The 9,101-nt window shown below is 43.4% G+C and overlaps 1 pseudogene; it reads right to left on the reverse strand.

Annotated features, from left to right (window-relative positions):
• Positions 1-3,600: 3,600 nt before the first annotated feature.
• Positions 3,601-4,422, reverse strand: LOC116388069 (E3 ubiquitin/ISG15 ligase TRIM25-like; annotated as a pseudogene).
• Between the last annotated feature and the right edge of the window lie 4,679 nt (positions 4,423-9,101).

Raw genomic sequence — 9,101 nt, forward strand, 5'->3', positions numbered from 1 at the left:
CCTCTCTCTTTCTCTCTCTATATATTCGGCCCTCACCTCGAGGCGAGTCGATCCTCTTACAGTAATACCATTGCCTAATCTCAGAGGCGTATCAGAGGGAGCTCAGAGCACTCAGCGCTAATAGGTTCACACAAATGGGATCTAGTCAAAAAACCTCCCAATCCTCCTGCCACTGTAAATATGGAGAGCATTATCTAAGTCCGCCTGGAGGCCTCCAATGTGGAACTGATGCAGATTTGACAGAGCAACTGAGAGATAGCGGCCAAAAAACAAAACAAAAAAAAGGTGATTTAACATGCTGTTAGCAGTGTTACAGCAGTCATTTCATTGGCTGTAGGGATGAATTGGGTAGAATCTTAACTCTTTAAACCCCGATGGGGTCTTATGCCATTCATGCAGGATTCTTTTAACCAATAGAAACCATTGAATGTTAACATAAAAGGGATTTTGAGGTAAGTTATTTCTTGACTTAAATTCACTTAGGCCCTGAAAAGACCTCAGTTTTGGTTATTTCATATGAGAGATTTCTGCATTTTTGTTTTTGTTTTTGTTGTGCTCTTCTTATGGGTTTTGTGGGCGGGAAAAAAAGGGATGTCACAAACTTCCACGCACCAATCAGAGTTTTGCAACTTTTAAATCAGAATCTGAAGACAGTTGTTTTGTTTTTTTTGCAGAATCAGGCACTCCTACAAAGTCCTGATAAAGGACTTATAACTGATGTCTTTTTATAGGGAAGAACCATAGACTGTGTATAAGAAGTGTACATAGTCAGCTCATATTCTTCGAGTGCCTTTGTTCATTTTAACTGTAGGATTTGTCATTTATTGTTTGTCTTTTCATTATTTTACCAGATACCATGCTCTCTATTTGAGAGAAATTTAGCATCGAAAGGAGACAACATGCGGGAACTGCATTACCTTTATCGATGGCTGTTGTTAAAGCGACGATCAACTCTAATTCACAGATTACAATCTGAAGGCCTTTCTCTCACAGTCTATTGCACATGGCTGTAAGTGTGACGGTCTCACAAAGACGGTAAAGATGACGAAATTAAATTGAATGTACGATGGAGTCACACTCTTTAGCAGGGTGACACATGCTGGCCTAGTACGAAAAATCAAAACAAACAGTCAGCTGGCACGGTGTTTACTCTCGACTTTCAGTGATGGATAGAGTGACAAAAAGGTTTTTTATAGGGATTCACATGTTTCACTCATTTCACCTGGATAAAAAAGTATGGATGCTTGATATTTTATAACACTATAATCAAATAATAATAATTGATTATGTATGTATATTATATGTATATAATAACAATTTGGTGTGAATGTAGTAAGATAAATAGGCACAAACTAAAATATGCCAAAGCTTGTGCAGAATGAAGACGCTCTATCAACAAGGATGTATAAAAAGATGGATTGCTTTGATAAAAAAGTAAACATATACATTGAAAGCGATAAATCAAAGACATGTAATAAATTAGGAATCATATAATGTGTCCAGTGGGGCTTTGCCCAGCTGGATGTACACTCCTCAGGCACAAAAACATCAAATACAGTAAAATATATGAATTCTTCATTGAGGGAGTGGGGGCTAGGGAGTAGAGGAAAAAGTGTTGAACGGCCCTCGAAGTGCACAGTCAGGTGAAGATGCGGGAACATATGACGGAAAAAGATGAGTGTTGAAATCAACAAAAAACACTAGAGATGTGTCTGTGCCATGCGAGCTCCTGCACCTGAACTCCACACGCTGTGAGCGAACCAGAGCAGAGCTGAGGGAGACAGACACAGTCCTGCAGTGACACCCAGAGGCTCAAAGCGGTACTGCTTCACTCAAACACAGCACGCCGACTACCTTCACCATGATGTAGGGACACCGGTAAGGGGTCAGTGCTCACTTACACTTATTCAAAAAAAAAATAAAGCTGAAAGTGCAGATATACAACCATGTGAAACTCATTATGTCCAGTTGGTTTGTGTTTTCATCTTTATTCCAATAACTAGTGTTATAAACGCCTGAATGACTCAGTCATTGCTTTCAATGACCGCCCAGGACCATGCAGCCCAGGACTGCAGAGCTAGCATTTGAGGCTCTCTGTATGTTTGTGTGTCTGTGCGTTTTAGCTCACTTATACAGCTATCATTTTTATCATGTGTTAATACTTAAGGAAAGTGGCCTTCGCAGCCAGTGGCACTGTTACATGTAAACAAATATATATATGTCCGCATTAATTATATTGATTAGCTTCGTAGACTTTTCAGCTCTTTATTTTTAAGTATAACAGCACAGATATATATATATATACCTGTACATGTCTGCTGCTTCTCAGGACAGAGTGAGAAAAACTGTTGATTAATAAGGAGCACACCGCTTTCTTTCTCTTCTCTCCAACTCGAGTAGAATTTCTTCAATGAACTCAAAATAAATACTTTTCTTTTCTGAGGGGGGGAAACATTTATTTTTTATTTTGTTCACATGCAATCAGTGAATCCTAGTATAGTACTAGTTCAGTCTTTCTATCCACAAATTTACTTCATCAAAACGATGTCTGTTAAACCAGTATGTTATCACTGCGGTGGGAAAAGAATCAAAGTGATGATAATGACACTTAAAATATGATAATATAAATATGTATATTTGGGTTTTCGTTAAGTTAATTCATTTTCACAATGAATTAATTAATTGTTTGGTCTATGAAGTTAGAAAGTGCTGAACAATGCAAATACAAAAGACCTAACATCAAGGTGATGGTTAAAATGTCTTGCTTTGTACAAGTGACTAAATCTCAAAGCATATTCAGTTTACGACCCCACAAGACAAATATATGTGGCAAAAAACTTTGTCCAGTTATTTTACAATAAAATATATGTAGCTTCATACTTTCAATACTTCCGAATATGCTTTAAATTAATATTACCAGCATCTTCAATATTAATGGCAAAAAACTGTTTAAGATAAAAAGGCTTATGATTCAACCAAAACATTCAGAAACAAACAATATTGACACATAATCAAAGGCATGAAGACAGCAAAGTGGTGATTGTCAGGTCACAGGAAGTGCAGAAACATGAGAGCAAAGAGAGGCGAGCAACAAAGAAGAAGAAAAACATCCCACTACTTTCTGTCTACTTGAGCTCAGCTGTGGATCCATAACCAACACAAAGTCCAGCATAGAGCGACTGAGTGAACGTGGTCTGGACTCTGTGGAGGAGGGTCATGGTCTCACAGACGCTGTAGAAACACAGAATCCCTGCCCTGTGGTCCAGGTACACTCCTACTGTGGAGGACTGAGGGCCTGAGAGGGAGGTTATCATGTTGTTATGTCTGAATTCATAACCGCCACTCCAACAATATACTGCCCAAGACTTGTCATTGTTCCCAAATCCACTTTCATAGACCGCTCCTCTCATATGTGTGTATGTGACTGGTACTGAAACATCAAACCCAATCCACTCCCCCTCCCAGTAACATCGTCCTGTCAACTTCTGTCTGCTCCGGACCTGAAGACTGTTAATGCTACTGTGTGAACCTGGGAGACGAGAGTGTAACTGTGTTGTCATACTCAACTGTGTGAAGTGTGATGCTCTCTTCACTGTTGCTTTCCTGTTCCCTTCAGACAATAACAGCTATCTGCTGCTTCACATCTGAGCTTCTTTTCACAATGAGATGGATCAGATCTGTGAAGATATTCTCGCTGTCCCTCACAGCATTATCAGCGGAGCGATTGATAGCCTCCACCTCCAGCTGAAGCGCCTTCACATCTTTCTCTCTGTTCTGGATTCTCTGCTGGATCTTCTGTCGACTCGGCCCGAGCTCTTTCTGCCTCTCAGTCCTTTCTGCTACAGCTGAGACTGTGTCGTGGCATTTATGTTCATCCATGGAGCACAGATAACAGATACAGTGATGATCAGTCTGGCAAAATATCTTCATCACCTCATTGTGACGAGTACAGATGTTCTCCTGAAGCTAGAGGGGTCAATCAGCTTGTGCTTCTCAAAGGCAGGGGATTCATAGTGAGGCTGGAGGTGCTGCTCACAGTAAGAGACCACACACTGCAGACAGGACTTGAGAGCTTTAAGTTTTCTCCCAGTGCAGACATCACAAGCCACATCTTCAGGTCCGGCATAGCAGTGATCAGCTGGAGCAGCTTCAAATCCCATCTTCATCAGTTCCTCCACTAAATCTGCCAGCATGGTGTTTCTCACCAGGAAAGACCTCGGAATAAATTCCTGTCTGCACTGAGGACATCTGTGGATTTTCTTCTGATCCTCTTCATCCCAGTGGCTTTTGATACAGTTCATACAGTAGTTGTGTCCACAGGGAATAGTCACTGATTACTATTATCTACTGGGGCTTCAGTAGATCCAGACAGATCGAGCAGCAGAGCTTCTCCTGGTCCAGTGAAATTCCTCGCTGTGCCATTTCACCTCTCAGAGACAGTGAATGTCAAATAGTTTGACTTCTTCATGTTCACTGATATGCATTGAATGGGGCGTGTGCACTTGCACGTCACAGCATATTGGTTACACCCATATGTGAACTTGCAGATCTGTGAGGGGTGGAGGAAGCAGGAAACAGGAGGACTGACTGGAAATGACTGTGCTTGAGAGCAGGGAGAGGAAGGACGGGGTTCAGGTGTGAAAGAAATGACAGAGCCTGTCCTATCTAAAAAACAACCTCATAGTGCATTTGTGCAAACAGTATATTACAACCCATATTTACGTTTATATAATTTACCGCCTCTAGTGGCCGTAGTAGTTGTGATGGAAGCAAAGACGGAAGTCAGGTAACTTAGTTTATAGAGCAACACAGTCCTAGTAAAGCTCTTGGGAGGGGAGGATGGATGGGTCAACCAAACGCTGGACTTTCACCCAGGGGGGCTATATTCCTGTGATGTTGTGATACTTATGTCATGTTGAGCAACTTAACAGATGTCTTAATTTTAACCCAAACCATGATCTTTTCTTAAACCTAATCAAGTAGCTTTTGTTGCGTAATTCACCCTTTTCACAATGTTCACCATGTGTTTAAAACTGCGGCGTTTACATTAAAACTGAGACTGTTGTGTTTCAATTCAGGAAACGCTCATGTGTGCTGTATTAAAGAGTAGGTGCTCGTGTCCCGTTGTGAAACCAAAATCAACACTGAGTTATTTTAAGGTTAAGTCCCGTTGTGAAACCAAAAGTCAACGTTTAGTTATTTAAACGTAATGTTAAGTAGCCCGGGGGGATTTCGGCATCCCATCCGTTGACCCCATGACCCTAATCCCCACATCCCTTCATCCCACGACCCTCATCCCTTCATCCCACGACCCTCATGCCTTCATCCCAGGACCCCCATCCCTTCATCCTTGACCCACGCCGCTCTCACACCCGCCGGAGATCCAGGCACTCGAACGACGGGTGAAACCACCGCAACCTTCATTCACCATTCTGACACTCCAACAGTCTCTACATATCCCACTTTTCCAAGTGGACAGTCTCTCAACCGGAGAACGCAATCATCCAACGCAACATTCCTTTACATCTGTCTGTTAAAAAAGCCTTTCCTTTTTCTTACTTCTATCTTTCATGTCCCACCCACCTCGGCCAACTTCAGCCAACTCCTCCCACCTCTACTGGCTACCCCAGCTGCACAGACCGCTCCAAGAAAAGGGAACAGTTAGGTAAATGACGCAACGACGGGAGCAGCTCGGGGTTGGGTATCTTGCCCAGGGATGCATCAGTTGTTTCTTCCCGCTTTTGCCATCCCCCTCTCTTCCTCCACCCCTACCCCCACTAGCATTGCCCATCCCACCTTAAATTCTCCTCTTCTTTCCACAGCTCCGCCAGCAGCCAGTTCCAGCGTCCTTCTGACTTATTTTCCCCCACCTACCAGTTTCACTTTAGCCACAGCATTACCACCAGCACGCCCAGTCGCATCCGCTCGATCATACCCCGCACCACACGCTCAGGCAACAGATTCTTGCCGGTAACTACATCGACCTCGCTCAATTACCCTCCATCACCTTTGCCGCCTCTATGGTGACAAGTGGTTCTCAGCCACATGGCCGCCTGAATTCTCTTCTCTCACTCCTTCTTCCGCGATCTACGAAATATATCCCATAGTCGTAGCAGCCATTCTTTGGGGGCATGAATGGTCCAAAAAGACCATTGCCATCTACTCAGACAATAGCATCGTTGTAGACAATATTAATAAAGGACGGTCACATTGTCTATAATGCAGTTCATGTGGAGACTAACCTTGATTTCAGCCAGCCAAATTTCCCCGCAAGATCCCTTGTTCATCACAGAGACGGGCAAAGAGGCCACGTGGTTCCGGGTTTACCTCCACTTTCACCATATCTTAGCCAGATACGGAATACGCCCCAAGTTTACTCGGCCATTCATTCCACATTGGCGCCGCCTCCACAGCTTCAAGTCAAGGAATTCCCGACCACACCATCCTCTTCCCCCCGCGTACCTCTCCTACAGCCGTTCCAACCTGAATGACATCAGAAACGCCCACCGGCATCCATCTTTATGAAGCTGTCTTTTGGGGACTCTGCACCACCTTCCGAAGAGATGGCCCCCACTCTACAGTCTCCATTCCCCCGTCCCCGCCAGCCACCGGACACCAACGGTCCCCCGTCGCTCTCCCCAACCTTCTTTCCACGACCCTCTCTACCCTCCTCGTTTCTTCTTCCCTACACCCTTTCAGCCCTTACCCTTCATCCCTCGACCCCCATCCCTTACCCTACATCTCTTCATCCCTCGACCCCCATCCTTACGTCCCTTCATCCCTCGACCCCTATCCCTACCCTACATCCCTTCATTCCTCGACCCCCATCCTTACATCCCTTCATCCCTCGACCCCTTCCTGAATCTAACACTCATTCCATCACGCAATAAACCTCTGATTGTTTACCAGAGTATCATTAATGTAATATAAGGGTTCATAGAATGTGCATGACACAGAAAGTATAACATTTTGTCAGGTAGTAAAACTAGGAGAAGGACCAGGTAAAGGTGCGTCTGAGAGAACTGGTCTTGTGAAAACATTAAAGAACTAGTTTGTAGGACCTTGCGACATAACGGTGAGGTTGAAACTTGGAAGCCAACGTGAAAACACGAATGGCCCTATTTAGAGCCAGTGTTTTGTTTGTCAAATCTCGGCTACCGTAGAAACATGGTAGCTACCATAGTCAGCTATTCATATTTTCAGGTGATTATACACGGAAAAAAACATACTTAATAATATATTAATTTCTGCCAATAGATCCCCATAAATGCTACACACTGTACCTTTAACAAAAAGGTCAAACCTTAACCTGTTGGAGAGCTAGCCGAGCATTTGCTAATTGGCAACAATCAGAGAGGCCAAGGCTGATAGTTTATTGGAGGGGAGCAAATTGCCACAGTGCCTACATGTCAACAAAACCAGATAAGGGTGTTTTGTGAGGAGAAAAACCTTTGGGTGGAGGGAGCATGAACAGAAAAGGAGTCGAGCACAAGACAGCTCTTAGGTATAAAATAATGAACAGTTTATCCTTGGTGCACGCATTGTGAACTAACGTTTTTTTTGTTTCCCATGCTCTGAGCATTGAGTGTGACAATACTGTAAGAGATTCTTGTCTCGTGGCTCTTTGTCAAAGTGGAATTGCAAAATTGCCACCACACAGGCTTTGATACATTCCAGGAAGAGAAGTGGTTGAAGCAAGTCAGCGTGTCCTGGTTTCTCCTCTCTAAAACATTAGGTGAAGATTTTGAAACCTGAAAATACATCCTGCTTGTGGTGGAAATGAATCTTATTAATTTCCCTGTGAGAAATAACCGTGATGTTAAAGCTCTCAAATGTCTTTGAGTATTTTATTGAATAGAGCTCTTTCCCCACGGAGGTCTAAGCACGAGAAAAGGTTTAACAGAGTATATATGCACCCTATCCCCCTTTGCAGGCGTCCTCCTCCTCCGTCTACCGAGGCATCCGGGCCAAGGTCCCAGCCTTAGTATGTGCTGATGTCTCCATGGAAGAGGGTTAAGTGGTGAGATCAGGATGACGCTACAGCAAGCCGGACATGAAATACCTTTGATTAGATAACATTTATTATTTGGGTTTGGTGAGTTCAGATGGCGCCGTCTGCATATGTTCAGGTTTAATCTATACAAGTTACATCTAAAGATAAATTGCCACGACACTGCTCACAAAGCTCTGTTCAATAAACCCATTTATTTAATTAAGAATTGCTCACACATTTTACAACCCAGTATCTGTGTCAGTTTCTGTTTTGTGTTCACTTCTTGTATTTTGGACTACAGCTTGACTGTGTCACGGTGCAGGGAATACTCAAACAGGGATTGGACCCAAAGGCAGAGGGTTGAGGAGGCAGCAGGAAGTACTCTGTGCATTAAAGTATGTTCTTTCACCCGACACCTTTTTCTTTAGGCTTCAATCTGAACTCCATGAAAGGTCTACAGACAAAAGTCTCCACACTGCAGCTTAGACTTTTGTAACTAAATTGTTAGTCATGATAGTGTCCTTAGTTCTGTTGTGTCGTTAGTCCCGTTGTGTTGTTTGTGTCCTTAGTTCCGTTGTGTCATTAGTCCTGTTGTGTCGTTAGTCCCGTTGTGTCGTTAGTCCCATTGTGTCGTTAGTCCCGTTGTGTTGTTCGTGTCCTTAGTTCCGTTGTGTCATTAGTCCTGTTGTGTCGTTAGTCCCGTTGTGTCATTAGTCCCATTGTGTCGTTAGTCATGTTAGTGTCCTTAGTTCTGTTGTGTGGTTAGTCATGTTAGTGTCCTTAGTTCCGTTGTATCGTTAGTCCCGTTGTGTCGTTAGTCATGTTAGTGTCCTTAGTTCTGTTGTGTCTTAGTCCTGTTATGTCGTTAGTCCTGTTGTGTCGTTAGTCCCGTTGTGTCGTTAGTCCCGTTGTGTTGTTTGTGTCCTTAGTCCTGTTGTGTCGTTGGTCCCGTTGTGTTGTTTGTGTCCTTAGTCCTGTTGTGTCGTTAGTCCTGTTGTGTCGTTAGTCCTGTTAGTGTCGTTAATTCTGTTGTGTCGTTAGTCCTGTTGTGTCGTTAGTCATGTTGTGTCGTTAGTCATGTTAGTGTCGTTAGTTCTGTTGTGTCGTT

This window comes from Anarrhichthys ocellatus, unplaced genomic scaffold (genome assembly GCF_004355925.1).
Source record: "Anarrhichthys ocellatus isolate YVR2014 unplaced genomic scaffold, GSC_Weel_1.0 scaffold16, whole genome shotgun sequence".
NCBI lineage: Eukaryota > Metazoa > Chordata > Actinopteri > Perciformes > Anarhichadidae > Anarrhichthys > Anarrhichthys ocellatus.